Source organism: Microtus pennsylvanicus, chromosome X (assembly GCF_037038515.1).
Source record: "Microtus pennsylvanicus isolate mMicPen1 chromosome X, mMicPen1.hap1, whole genome shotgun sequence".
Taxonomy (NCBI): Eukaryota; Metazoa; Chordata; class Mammalia; order Rodentia; family Cricetidae; genus Microtus; species Microtus pennsylvanicus.
The window spans coordinates 50050388-50067422 of NC_134601.1; the positions used below are offsets into that span (position 1 = coordinate 50050388).

Below are 17035 nucleotides of genomic sequence, written 5' to 3' on the forward strand. Positions count from 1 at the left end.
TTTTGAGACAGGGTTTTTCTGTAGCTTTGGAGCCTGTCCTGGAACTAGCTCTTGTAGATCAGGTTGGCTTCAAAGTCATGGAGATCCGCCACCCTTTGTCTCCCAAGTGCTGGGATTAAAGGCATGAGTTACCACCACCCGGCACTACAGACAGTTTTGAACTGCCATGTGGGTTCTGAAAATTGAACCCAGGACCTCTGGAAGAGCAGTCAGTGTTCTTAACCACTGAACCATCTCTCCAGTCCTCTTTTTATTTTTTTTAAATTATTATATGTGCTATGAGTGTTTACCTGGATATATGTCTGTGAACCGCATGCATGCCTGTTACCTGTGGAGAACAGAGGTGGACCTTGGATCCCCTCAACTGAAGTTACAGACGGTTGTGAGCTGCATATGGGTGCTGGAACTGGAACCTGGGTCCTCTGGAAGAGCAGCCAGTGCTCTTAACCACTGAACCTTCTTCCAACTCCCACCTTTGTTTCTATTTTTTAAAGATTTACTTACTTACTATACTTTGGGTGCTTGTCTGCATCTTATGATGTGTCAGATTCCCTGGTACTGGAATTTCAGACAGTAATTCCTTGTGGGTGGTAGGAATTGAACCTGGGTCCTCTGGAAGAGCAGTCAGTACTCTCAACCCCTGAGCCATTTTCCCAGCCCCATTGTTTCTATTTTTACAGACATAATACATCAAGAGACCTGTTCAAACACATAAGAAAATGGGAATAGAGTATTGTAAAGGAAATGCAATTTAATTACTTGAACTTTTCTAGAGTCTTCTGGCAAAAAGAAAACACAAAAGACACGCAGTGACATATCAGAAATGATATTTTGTGATCTATTTGATTGGACTTTCTTTTAAGTTTGTTGAAAGGAAATAATTGGAAACCACTGAAATTGAAAAATATTTTTCTCTCACTACCTAGAGTTTTTTTTCAGTTTCTAGGAATTATCAATAAGCTTATTAAATGACCAATAGTTGTGCTTATCTATTCTTTCACTTAGAAGTTAGTTAATTCACTTGATATATTCAAATAGTCTTGGAAGGTAAACTATTGTTAATTTGAAACAATGTTTACCAGTGTAGAGTTTAAAATTAAATGTTCCTATCTTCTCTTGTGCTTTGAATATGTTTTCATTAGTGTCTCAGAACTGCTTGTTTGCATTCATTAATTTATGGAGATAGTGTCCCATATAATCTCGTTGGCAGAATCAGTCCTACTGTTGAAGAAGATCCTGTCAAGTGAGATTTACATTGGTTTTTAGAAACGGACTTACTTTCAATTCAAATGAAAGCATATTAATATAGTCTTTGTAAACAACTATCATCTCATTTACAAAGTCTATTTTTCTTAAATTTTACTTATTTTTAAATTAATTTGAAAAATTGTGTTTTATTTATTTTATGCATGAGTGTTTGGTCTCTATGTCTATACACCATGTACAGGCATGGCCTATGGGGGTCAGAAGAGGACATGGCATCCCCTGGAAATGGAGTTACAGAAAGTTACTTGCTGCCATGTGAGTCCTGGGAATAAAACCTGGGTCCTATGGAAGTGCAACCAGTGCTCTTAACAGCTGAGCCATCTTTCTAGCTCCAAAATTTAATTTTTTAAAAGATTTTTACAAGATTTATCTATTTATTATGTATATAGTATTCTGTCTGCATGGTTGCCTACACGCCAGAAGAAGGCATCAGATCTTACTATAGATGGTTGTGAGCAACCACATGGTTGCTGGGAATTGAACTCAGGGCCTCTGGAAGAACAGAAAATGCTCTTAACCTCTGAGCCATCTTTCCAGCCCTTTAAAAGATATTTTTCAGAGTTTCACTATGGAGCCCTAGCTGGCCTGAAACTTGCTATGAAGACCAAGCTGGCCTCAAACTCACAGATACTCACCTTCCTCTGCCTCTCAAGTGCTGTGATTAAAAGCATGCACCATCATTCCTGGCCTTTATGATTTGTATTTGTTTGTGTGTACATGAGTGCATTCACAGAAGACAGAGAAGTGTCAGATCCCTTGGAGCTGGTGTTTCAGGAGGTTGTGAGCCCCTGACATGGGTGTTGGGAAGCAAACTCTGGTTCTCTGGAAGAGTAGCAAGCACACATAACTGATTAGCCGTTTCTCTAGTGCTCTGTCTCCCTCCCTCCCTCCCTCCCTCCCTCTCTTTCCTTTTTTCATGTGTGCACAAGTGCCATGTCTTATGGAGGTCAGAGCAAAGCTTTCAGGGGCCAGTTTTTTTCTTCAACTGCGTGGGTCCTAGGGATGGAACTCAGGTTGTCAAGTTTGATGGCAGGTACCTTTGTTTGCCTAAACAGTTTCCCTGGCTCTCATTTCTGAAGCCTAAGACAGACATGGCATAGTCTTGCCATGAAATTGTTGCCTAGAATAAGGCTCTGCCACCTTCAGTATTTCTTACTCAAACTCTCTTTACTTTTCCTTTTCTCCGTGGGAACAGGAACAGAGAAAGACACAAAACTATGGCTGTGGAGAGGCTTTCTTGGCATCAGTACTATTTGTCCATTATCCCTTTGATATGTTATTGTGAAACATTTTAAACAACTGGAGAAGTTGATAGGGTGGCCTTGAACTCTTGAGCCTCTTGCCTCTTGTTTGCAAATGCTGGGATTAAGGACGTTGGCCCTAGACCTGACAACATGTACACTTTTCACGTCAATATATTGATTGGCTCCTTTGTTTGTCAGAGGCTTTCTTTCTGCTTCAAGTGTGATTTAAGAGGTTTAACATGATTCAGCTTGTGGGGTAAAGATGCAGGCACACTTGTGAAAAGAAGGATGGGACAGGAAACCGAGAAGGAGGACACCACACAGGTACTCTTGAGGTGTTTCAGCGTCAGGCTTGAGTAAACATGAAAAAGGGATGTCTGAGATAGAGCTCAGCTGGTAGAACACTTGCCTAGGATACACAGTGTACTGGCTTCTACGCCCAGTACCATAGAAAACCCTGCACAGCAGCACCTGCCTATTAGTCATTCTCACCTGTGTAGCTAGTTCAAGGTCAGCCTGTGCTACATGAAACTGTCTTCAAACAAATAAAAGCCCTGCCAGAGTAGACATGGAAATTGAGGATATGGAAACAGTCCCTTAAAGTTATCTATATTTGCTTTGGTATGTTGGTTTGCTTGCTTGCTTACTTACTTTTGTTATTGGCCTGTGAAACAGAGCCTCCCATCCCAGGCTGGCCTTGACATCACTATATACAAACTCCAGGATAACCATGGGCATCTGATCTTCCTGTCTCCACTTCCCAAGTGTTGGAACTGCCAGTGTTTGCCACCATACCCATATTTTTTTATATTTATTAATTTTGCACACTTGGCGTTCAGAGAACAACTTGTTGTAGACTGTTCTCTCCTTTCTCTGTGTCAGATTCAGGGCTGGGACCCAGACTGTCAGGCCTGCCAGCAGTCACCCATTACTTGTGGAAGGAACCAACTCCCCAGCACCAGTTTTATGCAGTTTGGGACATTGAGTGGATGGCCTTGTACATTCTAGGTGTGCACTGTGCCAACTGAGCTGCATCTCCTGTTAAGTTTTTTTCTTTTTTTTTTTTTAGGTAGGGTCTCATGTAAACACTCTAGACTTGAACTATGTAACTGTGACTGCCTTTCAATTCTATCCCTCTCCTGCTCCTTAGTGATAGGAATATTGATATGTGTCATTATACTAGGCTAAGCCATGTATATACTTGAACACCTCAGAAAGTCTTCATATACCCATAAGGAATATTTAAGAATATACCTCAGACTTTAAGTCTCTGGTCTTGAATAAGATAAACTGTAAAAGAAAAAAATAGTTATAGATTTGACTGCATTAAAATTTTAAAATTCTGCATAAGAAAGATATATAAAGTAAGAGGACAAGATATTTACAACATGTTAGAGATTTAGGATTAGCAACCAGAATAAGAGCTTCAAAAAATAAAAATGTTAAAAGACAAACAACTAAGCAAAAGTGAGCAAATGTATGGGTAGAAAATATACAGAATGAAATATGCCTGCCAAAAAATGTGTTCAGGCTTACTAGTAAGCAGGGAAATGCGAATTAAAACAATTAAACCTAAGAGAAATGAAAGTATACACCCAGAAATAATGACATCATGGGCCAGCCAGATAGCTCAGTGGGTAAAGGAGCTGCCAAGCCTGATACCTGAGTGTAATCCCTGGAAGCCACATGGTGGAAGGAGAGATCCAGCCATCACAAGTTGGCCTCTGAGCTCTAGGTGCTGGCAATCTGTGGTATAAACTTACCCATACATATGAAAACACACGAAAGAAATGAATTTTTACCAAAAGAATGATAAACAGCTTCATTTATAATGCCTAAAAACTAAAAATAGAATAGTACCCGTCATTGGAAAAGCGGAGGAGCACACTGGAATATTCATATAGTGGGATTCTGTTCAACAATAAAGGGCAACAAATTTCTGATAGGTATGATAACCTGGACAAATCTCAAAAAAAATTATGCTGAATGAAGGGAACTGTCCACAAAACAGTACACAGTATCCAGAACAGGAAAAACCAGTATATTATCTAAAATATTTTCTAGAAAAACAAAAACAGGTAGTACAGGCTAATAATCCCAGTATTCAGCAGGTAGAGACCTTGAATATCAGGAAGGAGTTCAAGATTAGTTTTAACTACAGGATAAATTCTGTGCACGATTAATAAAATCTCAGAGAAATTGGGGTTCTACCTGAAGATCAAAAAAAAAAAAAACCCAACAAAAAACAAAAACAAAAAACGCAGCCAACCCCTGGCTCTTACCTCGACCTCAGTCTGAAATGGCAATCCTGCCTCCAGGAATCTCAGAATGAGACTGTGAATGAGACCTGTCTCCTCCCATTTTATAATCCTCTCTAGTTCTGGGATTAAAGGCATGCGCCACCTGGTTTCTATGGCAACTAGTGTGGCTACCATCGCCTGGTCTGTAAGGCTGACCAGTGGGGCTGTATTGCTCTCTGATCTTTAGACAAGCTTTATTTATTAAAATACAAATGAAATATCACTACAGTTTTAACGACAGAATAATTTCCAGACTAGTCTGGGTTACAGGAGACCCTTTCTCAAGAAAACAAAAGAGGGGGACGGTGTGTCGGCAGTTAAGAGTGCACACTGCTCTTGCAGAGGACATAGGTTTGGTTTCCAGAATTCAAAATGGGTGGCTCACAGCTGTAAGTGTAGTTCTAGAGGCTCTGGGACCCTCTTCTGGCCTCCTTGGGCATGTGCGTGCACGTACACCCACACTCAGACACATACGTACATATGCGCATATGTATAAAAAACTAAAAGGAACAAAAATATATTCAAAAAGCTAAAAACAAAATAATGGTTGCCCAAAGAAGTTGAGTTGGCGAATTTTCTGAAAACAATGATATATATATATATATATACACACACACACACACACACACACACACACACACACACATAGATAGATAGAGAGGTATATATTTATATATAATTGTATATATAGAGATCTATTGGCATGTATTGTATATTTAATGATATGTAGAAATAGAATATGTCATATAACTCAAGCTGACTTCTATCTTATTATGTAAAACAGGATGACCTTGAATTTCTGATCCTCCTGCCTCTATACCCTACATGCAGGTTTATAGGCTTACTCTACCACATTTGACTTTTTGTTTGTTTGGAACAAGATCTTAAGGGATAGACCAGGCTGGCCTTAAGCTTGTGATCTTCCTGCCTCAGCCTCTGTATGGAACTGTAGGTCTAAATCACTTTACCCAGCTTTATCTTACACTTACATTTAGAAGTAACATATACTAATGTTTGGTATAGTGGCACATGCATATAATCCTAGCACTCAGGGGGCAGTAGGTTTCAGGCTAGCCGGGGTTGCATAGTGACACACTCTTTTAATGAGAAAGGGCAGCTGAGAATGTAGCCCAGTTGGTCGAGTGCTGGCCTAACATTCACAAAACTATGGGTCCCAACCTTAGCATAGTATGAACTGGGAATAGTCGTGCATACATGCAGTCCTAACATTTGGGATCAGAAGTTTAAGGTCATCCTTTTGCTACGTAGCTGGTCTGAGGCCAGCCTGGGTATATGAAATCCTGTGTTATAACAAGGCAAAATCATAAACCAGCACTGATGTTTATAATTTACTTTGGATTATCTAACGAAATTAGATAGACTGAATTGTGTGTAGTGGGATTGCGTATAAAAGCAAGTCAGACAAAATACTTATGTAGTCACCACCTGCATTCAAATTTTATATATGTCTAAAGTTTTTATAATAAAATATTGAGAGAAGAGGTGATGAGATAGAAGCTTACATCACTGGAGTGGCAGAAACCAATCCCCACAGTGCAAAGCATTGATGCTACAGTGAAACGCAGTGGCAAAGCTATCTTGGAGAGGAACTTAGCAGCAATCTCTAGTGAAGCTGAAGGTGGCCCGATTTTATGGTTCACAAACCACATCTCAGAATATAACCCACAATTTCATGTGCTCAAAGAAATACTTGCAGAAATATTTATTGCAGCATGTTTTTCTCCATTGGCACTTATTAATTTCAAAACATTTCAAGGTGGCCCTGGTATCACACACTCATCATACAAGTACATTGTGGGTACAGGCTAAAGGAGTTCAAGGACATCCTCAGCTACATAGCAAACTGGAAGCTTAGCTAGAGCTGTGTGAGAACCTATCTCATAAAACCTAAACAAAACTCCTGCCCAAAACATTTAAAAATATTTGTTTGTTTATTTACTTATATGTGTGTGCGTATGTTTTTCATGGCTCTGAATTTTTCTATTTTTTTAAATTTTATTTTATTGCTATTTATTGAGCTCTACATTTTTCTCTGCTCCCCTCCCCCTTCAATCCTACCTCAAGATCCCCATGCTCCCAATTTACTCAGGAGATCTTGTCTTTTTCTACTTTCTACTTCCCATGTAAATTAGATCTATGTAAGTATCTCTTAGTGTCTGCATTGTTGTCTAGGTTCTCTGGGATTGTGGTTTGTACGCTGGCTTTCTTTGCTTTATGTTTAAAAACCACCTATGAAGCCGGGCGATGGTGGCGCACGCCTTTAATCCCAGCACTCGGGAGGCAGAGGCAAGCGGATCTCTGTGAGTTCGAGACCAGTTCTGGTCTACAGAGCTAGTTCCAGGACAGGCTCCAAAGCCACAGAGAAACCCTGTCTCAAAAAACCAAAAAAAAAAAAAAAACACCTATGAGTGAGTACATGTGATAACTGTCTTTCTGGGTCTGGGTTACCTCACTCAAAATAATGTTTTCTAGCTCCATACATTTTCCTGCAAAATTCAAGCTGCCATTTTTTTTCTGCTGTGTAATACTCCATTGTGTAAATGTACCACATTTTCCTTATCCATTCTTCATTCAAGAGGCGTTTAGGTTGTTTCCAGGTACTGGCTATGACACACAATGCTGCTATGAACATAGTTGAGCACATGTCCTTGTGGCATGATTGAGCATCCTTTGGATATATACCCAAAAATGGTATTACTGGGTCTTGAGGAAGGTTGTTTTCTAATTTTCTGAGAAATCGCCACACTGACATCCAAAGGGGCTGTACCAGCTTGCATTCCCACTACCAATGCAGAAGTGTTCCCCTTTCCCCACAACCCCTCCAGCATAAGTTGTCATCAGTGTTTTTGATCTTGGCCATTCTTATAGGTGTAAGATGGAATCTCAGAGTTGTTTTGATTTGCATTTCTCTGATGACTAAGGATGTTGAACATTTCCCTAAGTGTCTTTCAGCCATTTTAGATTCCTCTGTTGAGAGTTCTCTGTTTAGGTCTGTACTCCATTTTTTTAATTGGTTTATGTGATCTTTTGGTGTCAAGTTTCTTGAGTTCTTTGTATATTTTTGAGATCAGACCTCTATCTGATGTGGGATTAGTGAAGATCTTTTCCCATTCTGTAGGCTGTTGTTTTGTCTTGTTGACCATGCCCTTTGCTTTACAGAAGGTTTTCAATTTCAGGAGGTCCCATTTATTAATTATTTCTCTCAGTGTCTGTGCTGTGGGGTTACATTTAGGAAGTGGTTCCCTGTGCCAATGTGTTCAAATGTACTTCCCACTTTCTCTTTTATAAGGTCCAGTGTGGCTGGCTTTATGTTGAGGTCTTTGATACATTTGGACTTGAGACTTTTTCTATTTTTAAGCTCTGATATCTATCTATCTATCTATCTATCTATCTATCTATCTATCTATCTATCTATCTATCTGCATACCTACCTACCTACCTACCTATCTATCCATTCTTATATAATATATATTATACTTTCACACATCACACAAACACACAGACTCTCACACACAGGTATAGGATTTTATGTATCTATATACATAAATCATAGAAAGCATGATAACATTGTCTTAATCCACTTCATATATTCATTCTCTCTCTCTCTCTCTTTCTCTCTCTTTTGTTTTTTCGAGACAAGGTTTCTCTGTAACTTTGGAGGCTGTCCTGGAACTAGCTCTTGTAGACCAGGCTGGTCTCGAACTCACAGAGATCCACCTGCCTCTGTCTCCCAAGTGCTTGGATTAAAGGCGTGCGCCACCATCGCCCGGCACTTCATATATTCTCTAGTTGTGTTTGTTTCCTGCAAAAGAAGTAATTTTAGGGACCAGAGAGATGGCTCAGTGGTTAAGAGAGCTCGTTGCTCTTCAAGAGGACTTGGATTCAGTTTCTATCACCCATGTATGACTGCTTTGAAACTCCTATAACTCCAACTCTTGGGGATTTAATGATTTTTGACTGCTGAGGACACTTGTACTCCTTTGAACATGCCCTATAGACACATATACACATGCATAATTATAAATTAAAAATAGGAGCTAGAGGGCTGGAGAGATGGCTCAGTGGTTAAGAGCACTGTCTGCTCTTCCAGAGGTCCTGAGTTCAATTCCCAGCAACCACATGGTGAATCACAACCATCTGTAATGAGATCTGGCGCCCTCCTCTGGCGTGTGGGCAGAATGTTGTTTGCATAATAAATAAATAAATCTTAAAAAAAATTATAAAAAAAATAGGAGCTAGAGAGATTGCTTAGTCTATAAGAACATTTCCTCCTCTTCCTGCTCCTCCTCCTGCTCCTCTTCCTGCTCCTCCTCCTGCTCCTCCTCCTGCTCCTCCTCCTCCTCCTCCTCTTCTTCTTCTTCTTCTTCTTGAGACAAGGTTTCTCTGTAGCTTTGCAGCTTGTCCTGGAACTAGCTCTTGTAGACCAGGCTGGCCTAGAACTCCCAGAGATCTGCCTGCCTCCCTCTCCCGAGTGCTGGGATTAAAGACATGCATCACCAACCAGTGCCCGGTGCATTTGCTGTTCTTGTAGAGGATCAGGATCAGTTCCCAGCATCTCATGGTGACTCACAAATTACATTAACTCTAGTTTTTGGTGATGGGATACTCTCTTCTATCCTTCAGAATCACCAGGTACACATTGGGTACACATGCACTCCTGCAGAAAAACACTCACACCCATAAAATAAAGTAAAAATGAATGTAAAGAATTTAAAAGTATGGGGGCTGGAGAGATGGCTCAGCGATTAAGAGCATTGCCTGCTCTTCCAAAGGTCCTGAGTTCAATTCCCAGCAACCACATGGTAGCTCACAACCATCTGTAATAAGGTCTGGTGCCCTCTTCTGGCCCGAAAGCATACACACAGACAGAACATTGTATACATAAATAAATAAATAAATATTTTTTAAAAAAATAATTTAAAAGTAAGAATAAATATTTTAAGACAATCTTGATACAAAATTATTAGAAAATAGATCATATAAACCTGGTGGTGGTGGCACATGCCTTTAATCCCAACACTCAGGAGTCATAGACAGGCGGATGTCTGTGAGTTCCAGGCCAGCCTGGTCTACCAAGTGAGTTCCAAGACAGGCTCCAAAGCTACAGAGAAACCCTATCTCAAAAAAAAAAACAAAAATGAAAAAAAAGAAAAGAAAGAAAAAAGGAAAAGCAAATAAATCATAGACCTATGCAGTTTGTGAAAACAAAAATTAGCATGAGAGAAAATCTTGATGGCCCTTAGGTAAGCTGTTGACTTTTTGCTTGTATTCTTTTGAGACTGACATTTATTCACTTGTTTAATGTATGTTGGTGTTTCACCTACATGTATGTGCACCATGTGCCTGCAGTGACCATAGAGGCAAGAAGAGAGCATTGAATCACTTTGGAACAGACCATAGTGAGCTAGCTGCAATGTGGGTGCTCAGAATCAAATGTAGGCCTTCTTGAAGAGCAACCAGTGTTCTTATTGGCTGAGCCATTTCTCTAGCCCTGCTACTGAAGTTTTAGATAGAAAGCAATCCATGAAAGATCTAATTGATAAAATGGATTTCACTGAAGCTAAAATGTCAGTTCTGACTGAGTCTGTCATCACAGGATTGTAATCTCAGCTATTTAGAAGGCTGAGGACTGGGCGGTGGTGGCGCATGCCTTTAATCCCAGCACTCAGGAGGCAGAGGCAGGTGGATCTCTGTGAATTTGAAGTCAGACTGGTCTATAAGAGCTAGTTCCAGGTCAGGCTCCAAAGCTACAGAGGAACCCTGTCTCGAAAAACAAAACAAAAACAAACAACAACAACAACAAAACAAAAATAAAGGCTGAGGTAGGAGGGTCCTGTTCAAGCAATTTCGGAAGACCCTGTATTGAAACAAAAAATGTAAAGAAGGCTGTGATATAGCTTGGTGGCAAAACAAGGGTGTTTGCCTAGCTTTTGCAAGACTCTAAATTCAATCCAAGTGCTTCAATAAACAAGACAAAACCCCTTCTCTTCTGTAACAGTGTTAAGAAAATAAGACAAATTAAAGAAATATTTGCCAAGCTCATGAGATAGAGTGAGAAGAGAGAGAGAGACTTATCCAAATTATACAATGGACTCAGAGATGGAGAGAGATGGATTTCTCTGAGTTCCAGACCTGTCAGGACTACATAGTAAGGCCCTGTCTCAAGAAGGGAATAAGGAAAAGAAATGTTAAAAATCAGCAATATGAGACTAACAGTTCAACTCAAAATGGACCAAGACCTGAGTGATACCTAACCAAGGAAGAGATCACATGCCAAGTAAGGTTGGAAAGACATTCTACTTCATATGTAGTGCAAACTAAAACAACAGTTAAATATGACTGCCCAAATTTAGAATGTTCAAAATCCAGAGCATGGACAACATCAGATCCCATCAAGGATGTGGGGTACTGCTCACTCTCTTTCACTGCTCATGGGAATGCAGAACAGGACAGGGACTTGGAAGTTTGGAAGTTTTCTTATCGGTGGCTGGGATCTGGACCAAGTGTTTCCATGTTCTTAGCCTCTTATTCAAAGAATTGGGAATAAGGGCTCAAACAGATTTGCAAAGGAAGCAAGACAATTTTGTTTTGAGCAAAGCAATAACACAGATTAAAGAATGATGCCTGTTGTAATGGGAGCTCACCAAATCCAGCTGGACTGGGACTGAACGAGCATGCGATCAAACTGGATTCTCTGAATGTGGCTAACAATGGGGGCTGACTGAGAAGCCATTGATAAAGGTACTGGGACTTGTTTCTACTGCATGTACTGGTTTTTTGGGACCCTAGTCTGTTTGGTTGCAAAGCTTCCTGGGCCTGGATGTAGGGGGGAGGTCCTTGGACTTCCCACAGGGCAGGGTTCCCTGCCCTCTCTTAAGCAGGGAAGGGAGGGAGGAGGGTGAGTGGGGGAGCAGGCGGGGAATGGGAGGAGGGGAGGAAGTGTAATTTTTTTAATGGAAAAATAAATAAATAAATAAAAATAAAAAAAGAAAGATACCAACTATCAACATTGATATGGTGGGTGCTATTTATTAGAAGGTTCAGTAGTTGAGAATACTCGGTGCTTTGCACAAGACCAGGGTTTGGTTTCCTATACCTACAAGGTAACTCATCTGATGCCCTCTTCTAGCCTCCAAGGGCACTGTATGCTTGTGGTGTACATACATAAATGCAGGCAAAATACACATAAAGTAAAAATAAATTTTTAGAAAGGTTGACATCAGACCACATGGGTAAGGAGACCCAAGGGCCACAATTATTCTTTTTTTTTTTTTATTTTTCAAGACAGTGTTTCTCTGAAGCTTTGGAGACTGTCCTGGAACTAGCTCTTGTAGACCAGGCTAGCCTCAAACTCACAGAGATCCGCCTGTCTCTGCCTCCCGAGTGCTGGGATTAAAGGTGTGTGCCACTACTGCCCAACTGGGCCCCAATTATTCTTAAGGACTTTCTTTTATGGGATTCAAGATGGAAGAGTTGGTTACTAAGGGGCATAGTTTGGGTGATTATTTTAAATGATAGATTGGGTTATATAATCATTTCCTCTGTGTATTCCCTTCCCAAAATACATCCTATTTGTATTATATGCTCACCCAACTATGCATAGGTATAAGATGGTAAATAATAAGATGGCAAAAACATTCTCCCTAAAATGTTACTAGAAGACTCAGTTTCGCCTTCCATGAACCCAAAACCAGTTCAGACTGGATTGATCCTTCTGTTTTCTATACCTAGCTATTCTCAGAATACACTTGAATAGAATTTGTCCAAATTTGATTGTTACCAGGCGCAGAAAACTTATGAATGTTGTCTGTTGCAGGAGTAGGGGTTGAGTTCTGAGGGTACTTAGATACCTAGTTTGGATAGGGATGTGGGTGAATACTTTGTGCAAAAGGAACTAGGGCTGCCAAGGGCAATAGGACAAGTGAGGGGTGTGTGTATAACTCAAAACCAAATGGAGGTCCCAGGGTACTAAAGTATATCTTATGCTTGCCTACTTCAGTCTGTTATAAAACTAAGCACTGTCCTATAGAATTTAGCGATCATGGTCTTTGACATTTACCCAATGAATTAGAAAAGTATGTCCACACAAAAACTGTGTATGTATGTTTAGAACAATACTCTTTTCTTGTTGCTGTTTGAGACAGGGAATCATGTACATCCCAGGCTGTCTTGAATTCTGTATGTAGCCAAAGATGATTGTAAATCCTGCTCCTTCCGTTTCCACCTCCATACTGCTGGGATTAAAGGCTGGTACTGCCATACCCAGCATTGTAAGGTAGTATTTTTCGTAACTGTTGGAAGCAACCAAGATGCCCTTTTGTTTGTAAATGAATTAACAAAGTCCAGATAATGGACTGTTTTTAGCACTGAAATTAAATATGCTTCCAAACCATGGAAAGACCTTGCAGGACTTGAAATGTATAGTAAGCAAAAGAAGGCAGCCGGAAAGGACTACAGACTGTGTGACTCTGTGTGACATTGGGAAGAGGTTAAATGAGTGTGAGACCAAAAGTTCGGTTATCCCAGTGGTAGTTGGTGAGAGGGACCAGGAGGAAGAGCACAGATTTCGAAAACAATGAAACTCTTTTGTGTGACAGCAATAATGGTGGATACATGTCACTCTGTATTCTTCCACAGGCCTAGACTACTTGTCCTGAATGAACCCTCACATGGAATTTGCAACAGCCTCCGGCAGGGAGGATGACTCAGAGCTTGTAAAAGTATCACTCCATCCTCAATCAGTCATGCCTTCGGCACAATTAACACCTGGCTATATAGAAGCTGTGAAGATTTGTAAAGTTCACACAGGAGACAAGGTAGAGCCACACCTTTTATTTTATTAACATCGATAAAGATTCAAGTAATTTCTAGACTTACAAATTTTAATATATACAACAACAACAACAACAAAAAAGAGTCAACCCGGTGCCATCTCCCTATGAGCCCTGTCTGCCATCTTAAAGAGGACTATACTGAAGTGGAAGGGGCCAGGTGACTGCACATGAACTGTGACACACACTTCTTTGGAGGAAGCCATTTTAGGCTGCCTTTGTGGAGACCATAGTCTATGACTTTACATCCTATGGAATATCCATTTCCACAAAATTGTACTTTGTATCAGATAAAACTTTTATTTTAGCCAGGGGGTGGTGATACAGGCCTTTAATCCCAGCACTCGGGAGGCAGAGGCAGGCGGATCTCTGAGTTTAAGTCCAGCCTGGTCTACAGAGTGAGTTCCAGGACAGCCAGGGCTATACAGAGAAACCCTGTCTTGAAAAAAACGAAAAAACAACAACAGCAAACAAACAAACAAACAAACAAAAAATCAAAAGAAAGAAAGAACCCCCCCAAACAAACAAACAAAACCCCCCAAATCCCTTTCATTTTATAAATATACATATTCCTGTACATATTCTACATGAAAACAGTTTTGTATTCTGCAGAGACAGGGCAGCAACACCCTTTTCTCAGCAGAACCTGTGAAGTAAAAAAGAAACTGGTCATGCTAGTCTCGTAAGGGACAAAGGACATTGAGTGGGATGGTTTGGTACTAGTTCCTTCCTGGCTGTTAGACTCTCCTGTTGCACAAGGGTCACAGGGCATTCTGTCAGAACCCAGGTCAGTTGGGGGTCAAACCTTTGCCTATGTGGGTACCTGCAAGGCTGGGGGCTATGAGGGAATCATTTCCCAACTAGTCCATTTCTTTTTGTCACTATTAACTACGTTTCTTGCCTGGAGAGGTGGATCAGTATCTTGGGTTCTGTTCCTAGCTCAGAGATGGTAGTCCACAACCTTCTTTAAGTTCATTCTACAGATGCCCTCTTTTGATTAATGTAGGTTCCAAGCGCACATGTGGTGCACACATATGCATGCAGGCAAAGCTCATATACATAACTTAAGCTAAATACATCTTAAAAAGTTCATTCTCAGCCAGGCTATGGTGGCGCATGCCTTTAATCCCAGCACTTGGGAGGTAGAGACAGGTGGATCTCTGAGTTTGAGGCCAGCCTGGTCTACAAGAGCTAGTTCCAGGACAGTCTCCAAAGCTACAGAAAAACCCTGTCTCGAAAAATCAAAAAAAAAAAAGTTAATTTCTTGCCTAGTGGTTGTGACACACACCTTTAATCCTGGCACTCGGGAGGCAAAGGCAGGCAGATCTCTGAGTTAGAGGCCAGCCGGGTCTACAGAGTGAGTTCCAGGACAGTTAGGGCTGCACAGAGAAACCCTGTCTTGACAAACAAACCAAGTTAGCTTCCTAGTCAGTTTTGCGCACATACACAGTGGACACCGGCTACTTTCACCTCTCACCTCCCTACCTCCTTGGAGGAGTTCTCTGACTCATTTATGACTGTTTGCTTTGTCATCCACTGGGATTATCCAGGTCTGTCTGTGTGCCTACGGATTTGAGCTATCTCTCAGAGCCCAGTGGACTCAGCCGTAGGTACACAACTGCAGATGCTAGCTCCCCTTCTTCCGGAGACTTAGCAATAGCCAGTATTTCAAAGGTAAAGAGGAGGATCCTTTTTACCGCCCCCCCTCCCCTTGGCTTATTGTTGATAGGGCTTGTCTTCTATGCACCCAGTACAGGTAGCTTAGTTGATTATTAATAGCTAGTAGTTATTGTATGGCGTTAATAACTGCAGCAGTTGTATGGCGTCTAGAGAATGGCAGTTCATACCCCTTCACTGTATCTTCCAGCTCGTACAAACTTCCTATCCTCTTTTCCATAGTGTTCCTGAGCCTTAGTGGGGATGCTATAAAAGCCTCATTTAGAGCTGTGCCCACAGCAAGCCTATTTATTGACTATAGTTTTAGCAATGGCAGCTGCACTCTTGTGTGGATGGAAGGATGATGCAGACCTCCCTGATGGATCATGATTTGCCGAATATACAAGGTCTTATTTTCTGATTGTTAGATCTTAGAGCCTTTATGTTGTTCTAGAAATTGATTTGCTTCCTCCAGCCACATCTTGTCAGGGGAGAGAGAGGATTAGTGGCAAGTGAACGACATTGGCCTTTGAATTCTGATGATTTCGTTTGTATTATATTGTTCTTTCCAGGGTAGAGTTCCTTTTTCTCAATTAGTCCTTATTTTTCTTAGAAGCTTTTAGGCTGCAGCATAGCTGAGCAGTAGAGTCTGTGCTTAGCATGTGAAAACTCTGGGCATTCCATCCTCAACACCAAAGGAAATATCGATGGAAGATCTTTCCTATGCTTGGGCGTTACCAATGGTTACAGCCATGTTTCTGTCCAGCTAGAGCAGACTAAATCACCCATTCCTCATCAGGATGCTGTTTGGGTATGCTTCATGTTATAAGGCATTAGGAAAAATTAAAGCTAACATTCACAGTCAATACCCACAGGAAACCCGTTGAATGTTTAAAAAATAAAATACCCGATTGGAAGCCTGGGGGGAAAATGTGTGCCAATGCTGAAGAAAAAATACTAGGTCTGTGGGAAATCAAATACACAGCTTGGTTAGCTGCAAAGTCAAAGAAGCTATTGTAAGAAGGAAAAAGATGTCTTTCAAAACCTGGAAATATAGTTTCTAATGGGGAGAATTGGGGAGTTAGAAAAACACGGCAGCTCAGCCACTAAGCAGAAATTACACCGACTCAAAAAGATTGACAACTTCTTTGCTAGGGATTCTAATGCTCCTCTCTGAAACATATCTGAGAAATTGTCAACTAGAGAATCAGTGGGATCAAAGAGATTAAAAGGGGATTTGATGTGTGGCCAGAGTCTCAGAGGTGGGGGGTTTCAGGTTGCTGGTAGATTTAAATGAATGTGCTACAACAAAGCTTTGAGTGTGAGGGGGGCTGAGTAAAAATGTTACATCTTTCCTCTCTCATTCTATTCTTTCACGCATGTATTTCATTCTCCCCTTGGCCTTTTCCTAAGTCAGCTTGGCTTTTCTTTTCTGCCGTGAATGTTTTTTTTTTTCTGCTTCCTAACCATATATTTGTCATTTCCAAATTATGATGCCTAGTCAGAAACTTTCAATAGGGCTTGCTCTGCAGTCAGGAGAGTCCCCTTTCAGAAGCAGTCCCGTGAAGTTTCTCCACCAAAGTTGCTGGGACCAGGAGCAGGTGAGGTGCAAAAAAGTCGCATCCTTATGCTTTGCCTCTTCCCTTGTTCTGGACAGGACCATTGACTAGGCCACCCAGGCCTAGAAGGGTTTAGCTGTGGGAGCCTGCCACCTGGT

At 40.9% G+C, this 17035-nt stretch overlaps 1 long non-coding RNA gene across 3 annotated transcripts in view; it reads left to right on the forward strand.

The window, feature by feature from the left end:
* LOC142841762 (uncharacterized) overlaps nucleotides 1-17035 on the forward strand; it is a 160241-nt gene that overhangs the window by 16967 nt on the left and 126239 nt on the right. For 2 of the 3 annotated variants that reach the window (XR_012909091.1, XR_012909092.1), the window contains one exon: nucleotides 13469-13647. The exons of the other annotated variant lie outside the window; for it this stretch is intronic. This is a non-coding gene — a long non-coding RNA (uncharacterized LOC142841762). The remainder of the gene's footprint in view (nucleotides 1-13468; nucleotides 13648-17035) is intronic. 3 annotated transcript variants of the gene reach the window in all.